The 21,376-nt window shown below is 38.1% G+C and overlaps 1 protein-coding gene across 2 annotated transcripts in view; it reads left to right on the top strand.

Annotated features, from left to right (window-relative positions):
• Window positions 1-1,549: 1,549 nt before the first annotated feature.
• LOC148939211 (frizzled-5-like) overlaps window positions 1,550-21,376 on the top strand; it is a 46,532-nt gene continuing 26,705 nt past the window's right edge. Inside the window, exon 1 of one of the 2 annotated variants that reach the window (XM_089106669.1) lies at window positions 1,550-1,663. The gene's annotated coding sequence lies outside the window, so the exon portion shown is untranslated. Of the gene's footprint in view, window positions 1,664-7,413; window positions 7,543-21,376 lie in introns of those variants that run through there. The other variant, XM_089106670.1, reaches the window with a different exon arrangement.

The following is a 21,376-nucleotide window of genomic DNA, read 5'->3' on the forward strand; positions in this document are numbered from 1 at the left end:
GGGATCAATTGAAAAACTAAAACCTTCAAATCTCAGAAAATTTCACTCGTCTCGATTAACTAATTATCGTTTGCCGGTGGTGCCACTTAGAGTGATGCCATTTCGTCCCCTTATAATCAAAAATTGGTATTTCGATAGTATTTTCATTGAAAAATACCCTTTGTTGTTATATTCCTGAAAAAAACCTATGCTACTACCTTTTGAGATATACATTTTGCCCCCACCCTCTTCCGAACATCTTCGTGAATTGGTTTGTACAGAAAGGGGCTGCTTACCTTGTTGGTTAAAAAATTTCATAACTAAATGAAAAAAACTGAGGATATTTAATTAATTATTAATAAAATAATTATTGATAATTAATAAATGCAATGCGTTCAAGTACTACTTAGATTTCGTAAGAAAATAGATGATAGTCTTTTGGTGACATCTTTCAAATAAAATTTAGAAAATTTTCTTGGTTTGCACCATTTGACACTGCTTGGAAAACTGTCGAAGCGAAAATTCAACAAAATTGCGGTACTCTTCTCAGGTACGTACGCAGGAATTAGTTTCGGGGGGGGGGGGGGGGGGGGAACCAAATCCTTCAAACCCATTATTCTGTGAGGAAAATCAGAAGATTATGGGAAAATAGAAAAATTGAGAGATTTCGGGGGGGGGGGGCGGGGGCGGGCCCGGAGGCCCACTCTGCGTACGTCCCTGACTCTTCTATTAACCGGACTCTTTTTATATCTCAAACTCGAGACACGTTGAAAAACCCGTTTTTACGGGATGTTACAAGACACCGCTGTAGAGAAATACAATGTATAGCGGGGTTTTAATTGCGTATACGATATTTAAAGTGTTGTTTGTTGGGGTTTTGTGGGGGGAAAGGTACCTAGGTTAGGTTACGTATTTAATATATGCTATGCTTTGCCCCCTCCCCCCCCTCCCCAATGTACAAATATATAGCCCAAATTTGTTTCTAAACTAATATATAGTCATCCTATTTTATTTTATTTCATTAGCATTAACCAAACTAGCACTATATAAAAGAGTCCGGTTAATAGAAAAGTACCCAAAATTGCCATTTAGGAAATTTATTTGCAATGATCACGCTTTGCTACAAGCATTTTTGCTTTGTTCAAATACAGTTGCATTATTCTTAGAATAATAATCCTTTTCTATAAAATAGCTAAAACCAAAATCCTTTAGACAACACAGTCCTTAATTAGAATTAAACAGGATTTCCTAATTCGAGGGAATAGGTATTAAACTGGTGTGTACACAAGTAGGGGTTGGGAGAAGAGCACAAAAACTGGAATGCAAACTTGAAACCACAAGGGACACAGCCAGGGGGGGGGGGCAAAAAGGTAAAGTCAGATAGGAAGTTACTGCATTATACCCTTGAAACCAACGACTGGCAGTACCCACTCCCTGGTTCATAATTGTCAAACAGAAGCTCTTATCAATTAAATCATCTTATCTTTTTTCACACTGAAGACAAATGTAAACATTTAAGATGATATGTTCTTGTGCAAACAATTGCTCTATCAGTTGACTCTAAAATCGAGATATATTGTACAGTTTTTTTTCCATCAGTTAGGAATGAGTTTATGAAAATAAACTATACACGATAATGAACGGATGAATGGATATGAAACAGTCACTTTGAGCAACCAAAAAGGTATGATATAAGCCAAATTGTTTTCCATTTGAATCATCTATGAAGTTGTCATAATTCATAAACATTCCATGGCATGATTAACGAAGGCAAAGCCTTCGTGTAGCTTACCTGAGAGGATTCCCTATCTCTGTCCATGCCATAATTAGAACTCTTGCCACTTGGGGCAGGCAAAAACGGATAATTCATTTTTGGGGATTAGGTCCCAAACCCCCTCCCCCCTACCCCCCGTGTATCTCCTTGGCTTGGGGAGATCCTTCAAATTACCATTTTACGTACTATATCAGAATTCAGTTTACTGAAGAATTCAGTATATCATCATTCAGAATATCAGAATTCAGTATATCAGAATACAGTTTACAGAATTCAGTTTGTTTTCGGCACCAAAGAGGGCCGAAAAACAAAGAGGAGATTCTAATTACTAATATTAGAGACACCTCCCCCGTCTCAACCTGTTTACTATCGTGTCCTCTATGTTTCTGAAATGTCCTTTGATGATGAATCGGACGATTCTACGGATAACGCACAGGATTCAGATAGATCAAGACATAGTAGCATTAAAATGAAATATCGTTATACTGATGACTTTAAATGAATATTAAAATGAATACAGAAGACTGATGACTTTAGGGAAACAAGTAGAAATAGTACACTAATATTAGAGACACCTCCCACGTCTCAACCTGCTTACACCCTTCAATTAGGCCACTTTCCAAAAGAGCCCAGAAATTTTAATCTACTTTCATGGTCAAATTTCCATTCTGCAATTTTGCTCCCTTGCAGACTATTTGATAAAACTTCCATATTAACACGAACTGGTTTCTTCTTTAGAAGATGTCCAAACACTTTAAGCAAGGCAGTATCCAGGGGGGGGGGGTCCCCGGTTTGAACCCCCCCCCCCCGAAATTGTTGACCGAGTTGAAAATAAGTGGGAAATTAGTAAAACCTAGGTAAAAATCAGTAAAATTAGTCGAAAACTGAGTCAAAAATTAGTAACCCCCCCCCCAAAAAAAAAAATCCTGGATCCGCCCTTGCCTTTAAGTCGTTCTTTATCATAAAATCAATTGGATCCTTGGCCAAACATCACCCTCGATTTGCTGGTCAAACCATTTCGGTTAAGTAGCCATTGCCACCTCCTACCTTTCCACCTAAAATTCCCTCCGCCATCTCCTAGCCACACCACAACTGGCCCTATTTATTACACGAGAGATATGTGTAAAAACGTCAAAAGGATATATCATAGAAATTATTTCTGAAGCTGAAGGGCTACGTTTTAGTGGATTTGTTCTTCCGATTAATTAAAAAAACTTTTTTCACAAAATAAATTTTTCAAAGAAAAGTAAAGAACTCCATTAAAAGAAAAATGAGGAAAAAAATAAAATAATCTACCAAGCGTGAAACTACCACAAATCAGCATTGATAAATAAATAAAACCCAGAGCGAGCAGAAATTACAATAAATACCCGAGTCAAACTCAAAACGAGCAGAAATTAACATGAGTAGGGCTCAAAACCCTTATGCCTTCCAAGGCCAGAACATAATTTGCACTTTACTGAAAAAATTTAAATGTTTTTACTTTTATAACTTCAATAAATCAAATAATATTAACATTTTGATTACTAAATATCAGTATATGTATATTAAACTGACAATGTACATTCATTTGTATTTTTCAGACCAAGAAAAAAAAATAATAATAAAAATAATAACACATTGCTCCAACATCGTTCTCTACATAGGCAACGCTATTGCGCTACCTATGATTTCTTTTGAAATTTTCTAATATACCCATTATCCCAGAAACTAAGGTTTTGCTACGAGTATCTACGGTAGGCAAGGCCGTAAACAGGGGGGTAGGTGGTTTGACCCCCCCCCTAAATATTTGTCCAACTCGTAAAAACGTAACAAAAATGAATATAAACAAATTTTTGACGGGTTTTTCTTACCCCCCCCCCCCCGAAAACATCCTGAATACATCCCTGATGATAGGCACTGAATGCCTGGGGTGTTCCCATTTGAGCGCTTTCCCATTTGAGCGCCACGGAATTTTGTTCCATTTGAGCGCCACGGAATTTTGTTCCCATTTGAGCGCCACGGAGTACCATTTGAGCGCCAAACCCAACAGTGTGATTTTGCGGTGGATGAAGCGTGGTTTGCTGCCACATTGACCTGTACAAATATTTATTGCCACGAAGACAACGAACAAAACTGAGGATTTTATTGGGTCAATGGTTGTGAAATAACTCTGTACTGAGAGTTAAGAAGCTAAACGTTTGTTAAGCTTGTGAAGAATATAAGTGAAGATTTTACGCACGTTCATAGGGTAAGAATTGATTGCCGCTGAAGAAGGCTTGCTCGTCAAGTCGAAATATTCGGCTCTTTTTTTAGAGTTATTTCACAACGATCGTTTAGAAATGGAACGAAATCACCCAAAAATCGTGCCAAAAACGGATAATTCAAATTAATATATTGGTAAAAATACAAACAAAAACTGCTAATATCACACATCCGGCGAAATGTTATGTGCGACACCCAAGAGAAGCTCGTCTGCTGTTCGAGTTCCAGCCCTGTACTCCGTCGACAGCTTTTCGAGTCGTTCGTTCAGCCTTGCATACTTCTTGTTCGTCCGATGGATGACATGACCCTGGAGTAGCTGTGTCCTTGCAGAATCGACGACTGCTTGTTCTTCCTTCAGGAAAGAGATAAACTGCCACAAGTTCGGGTGGTAGCGACCGACTCTTCGGTTAAACCGCATGTGCCATGATTCGAGGTCGTTGTTTGTCCTTCGCTGGATGCCGTAGACTGACCAGAAATGAGGAGGACATTGGTCGAACCACTGACGGCTGAAGTAAGTGACAAACGGACGAGCCGAAGGCCAGGTACGAACGATGTGAGAAATGATTGGACCAGAATTGATTCTGACGATCGCTGGAGGTAGGAACGCCAGAGCCAGAAGCTTTCGAACGTAGAGGTTGAAGTCTGCATCGGTCATGTACAGCTCACGGACTGAGTGACGCCCCAAGTTTCTGATTACTGCTTGGCAAAAGTGGAAGTAACACCCACGGTGCTTGGCGGCCGGAAAAACTTGCTTCACGGATGTCAGCAGACCGGTCTCAAAATCAGAGACGACGGTCGTCGGGCGAAGTGTCACTCCTTTCATCGCAGCCTGTAGGATCAGCTCGCTGAAGACGTCGTTGTAAAGCTGCGCAGACTTGCTCTCCATGAGCACGAAGACAGCGGGAAGTTGCTTGTCGCCGAAGAAAACGTGAACGGTGAACAACTGGCCGAATGGGGAAGGAGCTGAGTCGAAGGTGCCGTCCATATACCATTCCGGGCTTCGTTCAAGCAGACTTAACGACTCGTCGGTTGCAAAGCAAATCGCAGCGTTATTTTGAAGCTGAAAGAGGAGGAATCTCTGGTTTGCAGACGTCTCACTGAAAGCCTGGGGCAAGGGCGTCGGTACGGATATAGTATCAGCGGGCAGTGGTGGTATCAGCTTGTTTCGTGATCTGTACATGGACGACTTCACGTGCTTATAGGGTAACTGAGGCAAAGCACTCAGCCCACTGGCAGCAGCACTTGCGACCTGGCCGTCGTAGATAGCGGGAATCGGACGAGTAGTACGGGCTGACTCGCTTCGAAGGTCTGACCGGAATTTGTACTGCTGGGTCTGCAGAGGATCAGCGCTGTGGTCGTGCGTACCAACTGAAACTGGTGAGCCGTCGCTGGAATCAGTGTGTAACCGCCCGAGACATCCCTTCTTCATGCATCTCCAGCTCTTCTTTCTTCCTCCAGAAATCGGCTTATCGAATCTGTAGACGAAACCGTCGTGTTCTAGCAGTTGTTTATTCTTGGAGCTCTTCATTGTCAAACTGACTTATTAATACTAACCAGAAATATTGTTCCTGGCATCATTAAATACTTGTTATAAGAGGGTAAAAAAATATGCTCCCACACTAAATCCTATTGCATTTTGTGGGTAAACGGTTGTGCAATCGCTTACGCAATTAGGTCACCTGACCTAATTATCTGGCGCTCAAATGGGACACAACTGAACTAATTAAAATACGGCGCGCAAATAGGAAATTCCCATGTGCGCGCCATGGCGCTCAAATGGGAAAGCGCTCAAATGGGATACACCCGAATGCCTCATTGAATTATTTGATGCCGGGTATAAAAAATCCCAAATGAAACTTAGTGACTGTATACAGTAAGAAAAAACGAAGACGCAGCAAGCGATTGGGACGGCCGTAAGGACATTGGGACGACTCAATCCACCACTTCCCTGAAGGTATAAAAGCTAAAGATAAAACTGGCTCTTTTAGGACGTGTGCCCCACGGCAAGAAAGGGCACTTCAGCAAAAAATGAGATAATTCTAGGTCATATCTCAAGCTGGAATAGTATAACTTGTCCCCCAGGTTTTCGTAAGATACTGGTCACTATGAACAAAATGTCTAAACTATTTTATAGCCATGCTAAACTTAGCGACAATCAAAAGGTTGAGTTTGCCTATAAAATATAGAAAAAAACGAAATGTCAAAAATTATAATTTTTTTACGGGGAATATGCTTATGAACTTTTCAAACTGTCTAACTACGATTTAAACTAATTATCACTTCCAGTCATATGCATAGTCATGCATCAACACCACTCCCCCGAAAAAGTCATTTTTTATATTATTAAAAGCTAAACATTTCTTCTGGGTTAGAAACAAAATAATCCTGTTTGTATCATAAAAAAAGGGTAAAGAATATGGCATTGGACTTTACAGTCCCTACCGGCGGTGCTGATCTCCGTTTCTTGCCTCTTAAGCGAGGAAGTACAACGGGGGGTTGGGGGCCAACCATCCTGTGCTTTCGCACACCCTTCCTGTTTACCTTCCTCAGATTTCTCCAGGTACCCGTTTAAAGCTGGGTCGCCTGTGGCTGAGCTTACAGAGTCACGCCACTGACCCCAGTCCCAAACCAAATAATTGAGTACACTAGGATTCGAACCCCCGTCCTCTCGGAGAAACGATCCTAAATCCAGCGCACCAATCCACTTACATCATGGTCGCCTTAAAAAGGATTGTGACCATTGCTCGCCTGAGGCAAAATCCTACATTTACCAGCGCTTTTACTTTCACTGAATCTTTTGGGATTACCCCCAAATCCCCCCCCCCCCCCAAAAAAATCTGTTTTAAGAAATATTCCCCAAAATAGACCCTCCTAAATACATGAACGTTAACACGAAATACAATCCTTAATGCTCGTTAACGTTATTTTGTTGGTAGATTTAGGAGGCTGGAATTGAGTTCGTGGGAGTCAGTCCCCAAAACTCACTCTCACTCCCCCCCCCCGGGAGTGAGTTCCCAAAAACTTAGGTAGAATGAAAGCACTGATCCTGACACGGTTTTAGCAGATAGCTGTAGGCTATTAATAGGAACACGGCAATAGCAGTCTTGCAACAAAATATTATGGCAAGTTGACAACCTTGCCTATTTAGAATTGATCATACCTTGACAACACCTAATGAAGAAAAAATTTGAACCTTATCGATGAAATTGAATCAGCCTGATAAATCGTCGTCATTAATCAGCTATCGCTTTCAGCCCCAATAACGTCAATTAAAAGGGTAGTTAAATAGGTTTGACGTCCAAACGCTCGCAGCGTCCACACAACCCAGTGGTGACAGGTCAATTAATGACTTGATTGCAGTTTCAAGCTACGCTTCTTATTGGTAACCAAAAAAATATGCTGATTTCCTATTGGTCGAAAACTCAAATCGCGACTCAGATTTCCAAACTTACCAGAAGGACAGTTCAAACTCTCTTTAGTATGGAAACAGTCTCTGAGGTGTTAGAACTTTACAAAGGAATATAAATAATCAAATGCAGTTTTAGGTAAGTATTTAGTTGGCTATTAAGGTAGATGTTTCATACGTTTCGGATATCATACTTGCTTGCTCAAAAATAACACAACGAAAAAACACGAACCCTTCAAATATAAGTATAGAGTATATATGAGTATAGTATAGAGTATACATAGGTAAAATTCTACTTTAGTTACTTTTACCTATCTTGGAAAGGGGTGAGGTTAGGAAAATGAAACTTTCAGGGATGGGTCTACAGGCTAAAGTATGTCCTGGGAAGATATTTTGAAGTACTTGCCTCCTCTTCTTCTCTATCTAGAGGATCCTGAAATTTGCCTACATGCCAGGTCTATACCTATTGAAATTTTTGACAAAAAAACATTTCATCTTAATTTTCAGTTGTAAGATTCTTTTTCTCTGGCTTTAGTTCTGAAAATGCAATTTCTGTTATTTGAGTAGCATTTTAATCCATTTTAATATTAATTTTCCAAATTTAGGAAATGTATTTGCATATCTTTAAAACTCTATAAATCAGGACTGAGCAAAGTTGTGAAGCTGAAAACAATTTTGTTGGACTTCATTTTAAGCAGAAGATCTATATTACAAGGTTTCACTTTAATAACACACAGATTTTTTAAAGGTCATCAAAGGTCAGGGCCCTCTAGAGGGAGAAGGAGTGGAGGTAGGTACTTCAAAATACCTTCCCGGGACATACTTTAGCCACTAGATATATCCCTGAAAGTTTCATTTTCCTAACCAAACTCCTTTCCAAGACAGCCAAAAGTAGCTAAAGTAGAATTTTACCTATACATATATAAGTATATATGAGGGGTTAGGAAGATGAAATTACCATAACTTGTCCTGGTATTGCAGTTGACTCTTAACCTGTTACACTCGACGAGGGACCTTTGGATCCCTCTCTTGACATCCAAGAGTTTCCTTATGTTCGTCTACTATATTTCCCATTTATGTCACCCGTTGTCACTGGCGGATCCAGGGAGTGATCCAGGCCCTCCGCCAAAGATTCTTTCTGGCACTCTCATTCCGTGTTTTTTTTCTGTTTTCACTCTTTTTTAAAATAAACCTGTCACCTTGGTCAATTATTGGCGCCCTTGTCACATTACCCCCCCCCCCCCCCAAAAAAAATCGCTCTAGATCCACCTTTGTCAGTTGTCATGTTTTGTTCAAGAATATTACCCCCCCCCGCTCCCGCTTCAGGGTTGAAATTTTGTCAATATCCTGGGAGAGGGGCAAAGTTGGAACCGATTTTCCCAAGTCAAATGAAAAATAAAGGCAAAGGTATGCTAAAGAAAACTATCTTCTTCGGTTGATGTTTGAATTATGTAGGCCTGCCTTAATTTTCAAAAGATTTTTGAAGACGCCAAATTTCAGCTGGGAGAGACAAACTGGGATTAGGGGGCAGTTGCCCCCTGGACCCCCACCCAAATAAATTCTTGTTACCGGAGCTATCTTCCTAGAACATTTAGCCATTGACTGAGGCGGATACAGAATTAATGTTTGGTTGTGTAGCCGACCAACGAAATTTGGGCTCCCCCGTTGCATTTTTTGCTCCTCCACCCTATTAGTAATACAACTTTCGACTTTCTGGGGAGGGGGGGGGGCGAGGACACGTGCACCCCAATAATATATAACTAAGCTAGTTAAGAAAATAGGCAAGTACCAAGAGAGCTTCTTATTTTAGAATTTCGTAAAATCTCTCGAACGTAGTAAGCTTTTCTTTCTTCTTTATTCAGCGATCATTCTGTATAGGTAACTCCTCTATTGCTTAACTTTAATTGCTCAAAGATGTGCTTTCTTTTTATTTCTGACGCTTCTTAAAAAAGTAGCTGAATTACAATTCAGCATTATTTCTGAAATCACTAGTTGAGAACGAAATTAAGAGGTGAGGGAGGATACTTTCTTTGGGCTCAGTTCATTCACTTTCAGATTTAAACATATGTTCCACTTACTGTCTCAATAATTAAGAGAAACTAACGACCCGTCCTCGGATGTAGTGGCGTCGATTGTGAGGGGGACGTTCCCCCTGGATTTCGATAATCACTTGTTTGGTTCTGTCATTGAAAATGGCGCTTTTTGGTATTGTCATAGAAACAACCGGCAAAACAACAAAATGACCCCCCCCAAAGATTTTGAGAAGCGCATTTTGCCCCCCCCCCTGCATTTCTACGTATTGACGCAACTGCTCGAACGGAGACCTGGATCTGCCAGCCATCAATATATTCAAAACTATGCATCTTCTTACTTCTATTAATTTTGTTAAAGGACAAAATGCAATAAATAGGCATATAAAAATTATATTGTAATACCCAACGCAAAAAAAGTGGATAGAGAAAAAATTTACTGAAAATCCCCAAATAAAGGCATTTTCTAATGGTTATACCCCCCCCCCCCCCAAAAAAAAATGATAATTTTTCAATCTAGGGACCCTTCCTCAATTGACACCACTAATCCAGACCCTTAGACCCCCTCCCCCCTTGCCTGTCACTAAAAAAGACTTCGCTTTATAATTGGTAATTCGACTGCAATTATTCTTTCCAGCATTGTCATCCTTCCCTTGAGCTAAAAACAACAACAAGAAAAAACAGCGTGTGAACGCATAACGTTGCAATAATATAAGAAAACTGTCGCAATATTTGGATTTATTTAAATCGGCCCAGGAAATGCATGGTCTCTCATGAAATTTACAATTAGATTAATTTACACAAATCAATGTCCTTCTCAGATGTTCAATAACCTTGATTTTGTACTAAAAAAGGGTTCAATAGTTGAAAGCGGGCTAAGTATGGACTTATGCGATGAATATGCATATAAATTCTGTAGTTGAGGTGATCAAAAGAAAGTTGTATTCTAATACCACTAAAAAAATGGCTAATAGGGGATGAAAGCCAAGAGAAAAGGAATAGAAGAGCCGGAACGCTAAGGAAGATGATATGCAGGACCGTATCCAGGATTTTCTTCGAGGGGGGGGGGGGGCTGTTGGCTACAAAAGCGCATCAAAATTGTGTTTTAGGCTCAATTTTAATGATGGTCACTTGTGACCGGTGTGAGGGGCATATGCATTGAAAAAGTATGCCTAAAGATCTTTCAACCAATTATGGTTATGGTATAATTATGGTGGATCTTTCAACAGATCATCAATTGAGCTAGATGAGTTCTTAAAGTCAAAAGGAACAAAATTTACTGTCAGATATGTTTAGAAGAGTATAGGTTCTGTTTTATTAGTTAATACTGCTGCTTATTGATATTTTTTACATTTTGATATTATAATTTTATTTGTTTTTAGTATCAAGCTCATATCTAAAAAATATAGAATTTTGTTCTTTTTTGCCTGAAGAAACAACATGGATGCATTTTAATTGTTTTTTTTATGGGTGATTATATTGATCCAGTGGTAATAGAAAATCAGGAGAGGGCTCATTCAAACAGAGATTAAGCATTTCAGTGCCCATATTAAATGACCAGAATTGGAGGGCAACTAGGCCCCCTCCCATGCCTTTTCCTCCAAAAATGTCGGATCAAAAATTTGTGCAGCATAGTTGAAAGGCCCAATAACTATACCTTTGGAGGTAACATAAGTCCCCAACAAGAAAGGTTTATAAAGTACAAAATTTACCCATTGTTTACGTATGCCCCGAATACGGCCTCCCCCGAATACGGCCTGGTGATATGATGCTGAAAAAAACTAAGGAAGCCTCAAAAATGGCAATCAAAGATGCAGAGAAAACACAAGTGTAAGAGGGCCGAAAGCCCGATTTGCCAAACCGTAGCGAACGGGAGGGTGTAGCATACCGTCACATTACATTTGCGAGGGCAAGGGCTCGAGACACATAGACGAGGGCAGGTTTACCTCTCAGTGAATTTTCTGCTGGACTATTTAAGCTAGAAGCGAACTGAGAATGCAAATTAGGGTATAAAAATCTGATAGTCAGATAGGGCATTTACAGATTATAATTTCTACACAATCAACAAACAAATTGAAATATGAAGGTAACCAAAGGAAGCGAGGTCACCCGCCAAATGTGGGGAATATTTTGACATTTGGGACAGGGGCAGCCCCCCCCCGCCCCGTCCTATTTGTCTGGCTGGGAGCAATAAGAAAAATACAGTTTATTCTTTCTAAATTAAAAAGAAAATGAAGTACAGAGGAAATAACCATGCATCCTAGATTCTTGTTTCAATACCTTATCTTTAAGTCCCATCAGAATCGAACTACCCAACACATCACTCTTTGGTGACACTTGGTATTTTTGACCTTCTGCCAAATAAATTCAAATCTTCTGAGACAGATGCAAATCTTAGCACAAATATTTTAGATAACATCTCTCACTTCTTTTTTTATGATTAGTGTATTAATCAGGTGCCCGTGTTTTTATTAGTAAATTCATATCCATGAGAAGATAGATATCAATGAAATACGAAGCTTATTATCACGGAGGTGTGGATTTTTTTTTTAATACAGGAAGAAAAATATAGTGCTTAGAGCAAGTCGAACGGCGTATATAAAAAAGTATCGTAGGGTATAAACTTTTTGAGGAATAGATAACAAAATATCTCGCCCCTTCCCAGAGACAATATTTTAAGCCCCTTAACCCCCCCGCCACCCCCAAAAAACTCCCGGTGCTTATCCAAAATATAAAACATACACGTAGATAATTTCGGAGACCACACTGCCTTTCCATGACGATAAATAAAAGTTCAAATAGGGATAAAATCCTTTTAATAGACAGTGATGATAGAAATTCACAAAAATACCAGATATTTCGGTCACATATACAGTGACCGTCATCAGTAGTAAAACATACTACTGATACTACCCACCGTCATCAGTTTTACTACTGATGACGGTCACTGTATATGTGACCGAAATATCTGGTATTTTTGTGAATTTCTATCATCACTGTCTATTAAAAGGATTTTATCCCTATTTGAACTTTTATTTAAAACATACACGAGAACTTGTAGTGCGAATACCCGGTTTTTCGCGCTGTCTATACCAGACAATAACCTTCGGCTCGCCGAGAAACCACATTATCGTTTTTTTTAATTAAATAGGTAGTTGGTATTTTGATTCGGTTAGGTTAGACTATTTTAGGTTACGCGCTCAGACAGCCCCCTTCCATAATTCTTTGTGGTAGTTTTCCTAATTTTGTTACTAAAGCATTGCATTTTTGCCATATTTAGTTTTATTTCATTAGCATTCACCAAACTCCACTTTTCGAGTGTGTTTATATAATAGATAAGTAACAAACTCCATTAACTGTTTATTTCGACCCCTCAGCCGAGTGACAAAACATGGTATACTTATCAATCTACGCATAAAATATGTCACCTTTTAATGAAAGCTACCGGCTCTATGACACCTCTATAATAAGAAATACTCGCTTGCCTCAGCCTTCAGGTACAAAAAGGAATAAAATGTATACTCTCTTGTGAGGATTGTAAACCTACTTATGCTTTAGTTCCGTTGTGGTCTCTTCGGAGACGTTTCAGGTACCTGTTTTATAACATCACGCCACTGTATTCACTGTCATGTCAATTAAAAACGACCAGAAATTAATTTAATTCTTTTTCACAGAAGAATTTTTCCAAAGGAAAGTAGAGGGCTACATTAAACCAAAGATAAGCGTTAATAGTCAAGTAATTTTTCAAGCGTAAAACTAGGCCTACCATAAATCACCATCAATAATTAAATGAACCCCAAAACGAACAGAAGCTAAAAAAAAATAACAATTAAGAGGAGTGGGGCGGAAGCCCCCGCTGCCTTCTGAAGACCAGAACACAATTTGCACTTTACTGAACAAAAAATTGAATGTTTTCTCTTTTTTAACTTTAATAAATCCGAAATTATTAAGACTTTCAGGAATGAATATCAGTTTAGGCCTATATATTAAACTGTCAATCCACATTCATTTGTTTTTTTTTGTAATTTCGGTTATAATGTTGACGATTTTCCTTTTCTTATGATATGAGAAACAGAAGAAAAAACACTTAGCTTGAAATAAGGATTGTTTTCAGTAAAGTGTAGATTATGCTCTGGTCTTTAGAAGTCAGGGAGGGTGTCCACCCTACTCCTCTTAGTTCCTGCTCATTTTGAGTTTAACTTGGTTGTCCATTGTAATTTCTGTTCGTTATGGGTATCATTTATTTATTGATGGTGATTTGTGGTAGTTTTACGCTTGAAGAATTAGTTGGCTTTATTGATGCCCATCTTTGGCTTAATGTAGCTCTTTATTTTTCTTTGAAAAACTTATTTTGCGGAATTTTATTTTATTATTTTTTTTAATAAATATGAAATTTTACTTGCTATAGGTCACGCGTGATGAATGTTCTAAATAAGTAGCTTTTAAATTTCAAAGTCACTATTTCAAATTAAATGTATTTAAATTAAATAACTTTAATGTAATTAATACCTTTTCAAATTAAATACATTATATTTTTAATTAAACTAAATGTATATAAACCCCTTGAAGAGCGTGGATTACCATAAACCTGTGGTTCCCAACCGATTTTGGGCCATGCCCCACCTAGGGCCCCTTGACATGATAACCCCTCTTGGAATTTAAATTTTGTACCCAAAATTTTACGCGTATTCACCAGTAGGAAGTTTAAAAGACCATTAGATTGGTATTTTTTTCAAGTTGTCTTCTAGGCATGGCCGTGTCTAAGATTTTTTTTTTCGGGGGGGGGAGACTTAAAAACTCATCAAAAATTTGTTTATATTCATTTTTGTTACGTTTTCACGAGTCGCACAAAAATTTGAGGGGGGTTCAACCCCCCCCCTGGATACGGCCTTGCCAGTTGTATTTTATGCGAATAAAAATTTTAGTCTACACCTTTCATACAACGCATGACGTCTTTGTAATACTATCATGTATTTGTTTTGCTCTTTAACGAATGAAACGTCATTTTAAAAAAATGTAGCTTAATTAAGCTTTATTTAACGTCATTTTAACTAAGGCTCTACAGCATTACCACTTTGCCATCGAATGATGTACGTCCTTCCCATGACCCACCAGAATATTCCCGTGCCCTACCGGTGGACTGTGTGCCCCACGTTGGGAATCGCGGCCATAAACGTATTTACTTTGAAAGCTTCTTCGATTCAATAACGTTGCACTTGATAGACGTTATATATTGAGGACAGACATTTTTGTTAAGGCGTGTTCTTAAGATCCTATGATTTTCACGAGCTTTTCCATTTTTCATGTTTTGGCTGTTTTCTGTTTCATGAAATGTGCACGGACCTGATGGATGGTAGGCCTAAGCGTCACAAAAATCGTCCCGTCAGCAAACGTATAGAATAGAAAAAATTAATTAAATTGTCTTTGAAGGCTAAAAGCAAAAAACAGCTACCAATTATTTTTTTCTTTTAATTTGGTCTTTCAATTTAATTGCTCTAAAGATTAATTGTGAGAAAAAATTACTTAACTTACAACTCTGTCATCTATTTAAGGTATTATTCGAAAATTTTGTGCTTGGCCTACTGCTAATCCAAAATTCATGAAACCAAAATCTGACTAATGGTTGGTGCAAGGGCCTATTCAGGGGGTGGAGGTTAGGGGGTTTGAACCCGCCAAAATATTTGTCCGACTCGTAAAAAACGTAACAAAAATGAATATAAACACATTTTTGATGCGTTTTTTAAAGTTTTTTTATACCCCCCCCCCTTCGAATTTTTTTTTGTAAACCCCCCCCCCCCCCGAAAAATTCTGGATACGGCCCTGGGTTGGTGTGAGCTTACCAAACTTTTAACATATCTGTACTCCTTTCTACAGTGTCCGTGATGCTGAGCACCCCTCGCGAAAAAATGAATGTGTTTTAATCAGTGGCGGTTCTGACCACTCTTGCGCCCCGGTAGCGCCCCTCTATCCCTCCCTTTAAACCACCTCTGGTTTTAATAGTGTTCAAAATATATTTATGCCCAAAGGCAAGGAATTACTTCTATTTATAGATATTTTATGCAGTAAGTAGGTTTAATTATGTGATGTATTTTAAACACAGTTTGGCAAGTACTCACGACTGGGGGTTCAAGTTGCAACTTTCAGAATATTTTGTGGGGGGGGGTGACATATAATTATGCATTTAGGGGAAGCGGCAACAAATTTTCTCTGATCCTGAAAGAAGAATATACGGCAGGGAACTTTTTTATACTATCGTTCGATATGTTCTATGGCTAACCTTAAATTTGAATAGTAATGAATAGAGATATTAAAGAAAAGATAAATGATTAAAGAGAAAAAAATTAATGAGAACAAGGTCATGGTTTCATCATATTGATGGTTAGGTATGGAACGACCCCAATTTTAAACAGAGCAGACTTCTAAATAAAAAAAAAGTACCTTGTTAGATCAGCTTTGAATTAGACAATTGAACAAAGGGGTTCCTACTACGCTGCTGCCAACCCATCGTTCACAATTCCATCACCCGGACAATTCTCACCAGTTTTGACAGTAGCTAAGCTTTAACGACATATGGACTTAATCACCTGAGACAAGTCTTTCATGGGTAGACCACATATTAAAGCCGTCAATCACAGTAGACTTCCCCTAAATTTTGAATAGGACAGAAAACACCTGACAATAAAAGCAACATTAAAAGAACCTTCCAGGGGGTTCAACTACTGCTTTAATCCTCATTCAAGATTCAGGATGTAAGTTATTTCCAGTCAATTGTCACTCAATCATTAACAGTTCTTTGAAAATGGCGCCAAATTTCCATTCGAATTTAGTCTTTCTAAGAATCAAAGATAGATGAACATGAGACGTCCACTATCTTGCAATATGAATGAAAATTGGCTGCCAATAGCCGAGACCGTATCCAGGGGAGGAAGTTCAGCGGGTTTGAACCCTCATTCTCGAAATTTTTATCCGACTCGTAAAAAAGTAACAAAATGCTATAAACAAATTTGGATGCCAAACTTTTTTGCACCCCCCCCCCCCCCCAGTTTACGCCCTTGGCAGTTATCTATCCTATAAAATCCTTTCATAGCCAATGCTTTTGAGAAGAAGAAAATAACGTTAGAATGCAAAATCAAATAGCCCAGTAAAACTCGCCATAGACTTTGGATGACTATTTCTTCCGTAAGTTTCAAGGCCGTATCCAGGACCTTTGTTCAGGAGGGGGTTATTTTTTGGGGGCGACCCGGTAAGGAACCAACTGGCTCTATAGTAACCGTGACTCTAAAAAACGGGAATTTTGATACTAATAGTTATATAAAAAGAATCGAATTTTTATATTGATTTCAAATATATATGTTTCGTTAAGTTTCGTCTTACCCATAAAAGGTCATTAAGTTTTGTCTTATCCATCAAAGGTTACGAGCCCGAGGAATTTGCCTTATTTTCGAAAAAAGGGGGAAAGACCCCTTAAAAGTAAGAGAATCTTAATGAAAATCACACCTTCAGATTCAGCGTTGCAGAGAACCCTACTCTAGAGGTTTCAAGCTCCTATCTGCAAAAATGTGGAATTTTGTATTTTATTTTTGCCAGAAGAAAGATCACGGATGTTTGTTGATTTATTTCTCTTTTTTATGTAAAAGCTATTTTTTACGAAATAAATTAGAAAAACGCATCAGAAATTTGTTTATATGCATTTTGGTTACGTTTTTACCATTCGGACAAAAATTTCGGGGGGGGGGTCAAACCACCTACCCCCCATGGATACGGTCTCGCTCTCTTTGTTAAAATTTGGTACATATAAACATTAGCTTTACCATAAATATCCATGTTTTATATGAAACAAAACATTATTGGTTTTGTACTTCTTCTTGAAGATCAGTGGCGACTGTAATTACTAATTGCCAGGGCCGTGTCCAAGACTTTTTTTGGAAGTGGAGGGGGGCTTAAAAAGGCTTAGCGATTATCGAGGTTTCTGGCTACAAAAATTTGCTTACATGTATTGTGTTACCTTTTACAAATCGTACGAAAACTTAGGGGGGGGGGGTGTCAAACCGAGTACAACACCCCTGGATTCAGCCCTGCCAATTATAATTTGTGAAAAAGGTCTATCATTCCATGTAAATAATTGTTTTGTATTCTTGAAAACCCGAAAGTAGTGAATGTTACCATTCACTAGTAAAGAGCGGCACTTGTTTACAGAGAGTAAGACTCTAAGAAACTGAAATCTAATTACAACATACATATTTTATATGCATATCAAAATAATCTATTTTTGTTGTGATTCTAAATTTGAAAAATTCAATAATTTTCAAAGTACCCATCAAAAAGTTGTTTGCGTAAAGTAATTTGCATAATTTTAGAGGGCTTAAGCGCCCCGAAAAAAAGAGTGCGCCCCGAAATAAAAATGACATGACACTCAACCTTCTTGGGAGCCCAAAAACAGAGGTTTCAAACTGCCGTTTGTGATATGTGTTGGTTTCAAGGCTGTATGCAGGGGGGTAGGGGGTTTGACCCCCCTTGGAAATGTTTTTCCGACTCGTAAAAAACGTAAAAAAAACGAATGCGTTTTAAAAGTTGTTTTGTAACCCCCCCCCCCCCCCCAAAAAAAAAATTCTTTTGTAAACCCCCTTCCCCCGAAAAAAAACCCTGGATAAGGTTTGCATGGTATTTTGCTAAAATATTTTTTTCTGGGCTGTTTGTATCGAACCAGTGATTGTAGATGGTTATGAGAGGGCTAATTCAAACGGAAATTTAAGTATCAGTTTAGAACATGTAACTACCTCTTTAGATAGGCTTCCAGCTTCATAAGCCGCAGGGGCGCGCGTGGGCACAATTGTCCTTAAAATGTATGCAGTAAAAAAATCATTATTTATAGATCATTTATCCAGTAAAAATAATATTTATAGTTATAGTTTCGCAACGGCTATTAGGGCGGTGGCCTGTGGGTATTTGTGGAAACGGATACTAAAGGGATGTAGGTCCCCTCATAATGCAGAAAAATAGCAACGAGAAACTTTAGTTTCAAATATAGGCCTAGAACTATTGTGGTAAAAAGTTTAAATTAAGTACAAATAGCGGGGGAGGGGTTGAAGGGATTTAAAGCCCTTCTGTAAAAAATGCTTGCATTTTAGAGTGCTATTTGCACTCTATATCTCAGTAAAAGCACTAGTTAAACTTTAGCATAAAGTGAAAGGGGCGAAAATTACCCCCTCATACCGGGTAATTTTAATTTTCATAACTTAATAACTCTCTTAACTTAATAATTTAATAACTCTGAAATAAAAAATTTATAAAGCATGAAATAAAAAATTTATATAAATTGAAAGTATAAAATTTGTGTTTTTGTCTCACGAGGCATCCGACCTAAGAAAATTAAATTTCCTCTTGACTGAGAATCTAAAAAATTGAAACATTGTCTTGTTAAAAAGGAGGAAACACTGAAATGAAAAAGTATCACATTCCACGATTGAGTTTAGGACCGAAATGCGTTTCGTGCGCTGGAATTTTATTTCAAACAAAGGCTTACATTTTCGAAATCGATGAGGATTCAATCCAAAAGTAATGTCGTTTCATAAACCAAATCAGTAGCAAACAGAAATGCAAAAGGTCGTTCCTTGGGGGGAGAGACGACAAACATTTTTCCTAGGAGGGCACTAAAATAAAAATTAGAGAGTCACTTTTAATGATGTCACAACATCATTACATACACATGTTTCCCTCATTTTCTATTGCTTCTTTCCATTTTTCGAACCTTTCCTGGTTTAAAATTTAATCCAAGGATGTTTTCCAAAAAGGGTGATGCTATGTATCATCAAATTTCCAATAGTTATCTTTGGTACTGGTGCGTTATATGGTCCTTTACAAGAAAACCAGCCAGACGGGTTAATTGCAAGAGACCGCTATAGAGAAATGCAATTCAAAGCGTGGTTTTCATTACGTTTACGATATTTAAACTGTTGTTTTTTGGGGTTTAGGGGGGGGAAGGTACCTAATTTAGGTTAGGTTACGTATTTAATATATGCTATGCTTTACCCTCCCCCCACCCCCCTAATGTGCAAATATATAGCCGAAATTTGTTTCTGAACTATTATATTTTCATCATATTTTATATCATTAGCATTAACCAAACTTTACTTTTTAGAAGTGACCATATAATTCACCAGTACCTTGTTTTTCTTTATATCATAACCAGGTAATATCAATTATAAATAGCAAGAAATTAACTATTTTAACGTAATATCACTTATAGTTAGTAAGCTGTAGTAATATATGCACTAAGTTGAGGCACTTGTGCAGTGGACGGGCTTCGGTACAAGCCACATCAAATTCTTGAGATCTTACGCTCTTCCTCATTGTACCCCCCCCCCTTTTTTTTGGTAAATTTTTACCAAATCATATTATTGAGTTACGACTAAAGTGAATATCATTTGATGCCTTTTCTTATGCTCTTTACGAATATAATAATGATTGTTGTCGGAAATGAATTTTAGCCCCCCCCCCTATATATACCAATTAACCTAACCTAACCCCCACCCCCAAATGTGCAAATATATACCCTGAATTGACATACATAGGGGGGTGGGGCTAAAATTAATTTCCGACAAAAATGATTATTATATTCGTAAAGAGCATAAAAAAAAGGCATCGAACGGTATATTCACTTTATTCATAAGTCAATAATATGATTTGGTAAAAATTTACCCTTTTTTTAATCTAATTTCGCAGTTATGAATTTTTCAAATTTGCCGCTTCCATTTAATTTCTGCCATCAATTCAAACAATGAAATGCATCGTTTTTTATTTCAAAGTAGGAGCTAGATATCATGGGGGCTAAATCCGGCGCTAAAAATTTTATTTGCCGACCCACCTTGAACAGTTTAGTAATTTCTAGATGTGATTTTAGAAATTTTGTAGCCTATACCAAAGGGGTGGTATAGGATGGCCTATACCACCGAGAATTAGTCGAATTACAAGTTTGTCTCTGATAGAACCGGCGGCAAAAACATATTTGCAGGGGAGAAACTTCTGAAGAACATAAAAAACGGATATATTACGAATTTTTAAAGTAAATTATGGAGTCACCGCCAGACCCCCCCCCCCCCCCCCGTCTCGCTTCTCTACGTACTCCTCTATCTCCAATCTGTTTTTAAAGTTTTATGATTAAGTGTAGACAAAACTATTATTCTTACCTTACTCTCTTTAAATAATTATCGTTTAAAGTCTCGTTTTTGCCACCTGAATGAAAGTTCAAGATTTGAGAGTATCTATTCCCTGACCCTTTTACAAAGATTTTACCATAAAGAGCTTTAGGTAATTAGCAAAATTTCAATACGACCTTTTAGGCTAAAATGTCTTGTATGGCGACAGAGCGGTTTGAACTCATTTGGCGCCAAGAATTCAGCAACAAGAAAAATAATCTATTATCGTCATTTTGTCCAACTCTTCTCAGAAACAAATCCGAGGGTTTTGAATGCTTATTTTAAAAATATCATCTGTTAAATAGAATATATATTGATATCTAAGTCAAGGCCGTAGCCAGGGGATTCTGGGGTTGACCCCCCCCCCCTTGAAAGTTTTGTCCGACTCATAATAACGTAACATAAAATGCATATAAACAAATTTTTGATGTGTTTTAAATGTTTTTTTGTACAAAACGAAACAAATGCCCCCCCCCCCCCCTCCAACAAAAATCCTGGATACGTGCTTGATCCATGGTTAGTATAGCCTATAGTTTTATTTTAATGCAAAATGCTTGAATTACACATTTCGTTTGAAATCTCCTCCACTACTTCAGTTTAATTTTTAGAAAATAGCTGATCTTCCGTGGCATAGCGAGTAGGTGGGGTTTAGGGTGGGCCAGACCAATCCTCTAATAGTGAGAACCATTCAAGAATGCATAATTTTTATCATACGAAATGGTGAAAAAGCTCTTATGTTTAGACCCCC

This window comes from Artemia sp. Qi Xiang Cuo, chromosome 21, assembly GCF_049724085.1.
Source record: "Artemia sp. Qi Xiang Cuo chromosome 21, ASM4972408v1, whole genome shotgun sequence".
NCBI lineage: Eukaryota > Metazoa > Arthropoda > Branchiopoda > Anostraca > Artemiidae > Artemia > Artemia sp. Qi Xiang Cuo.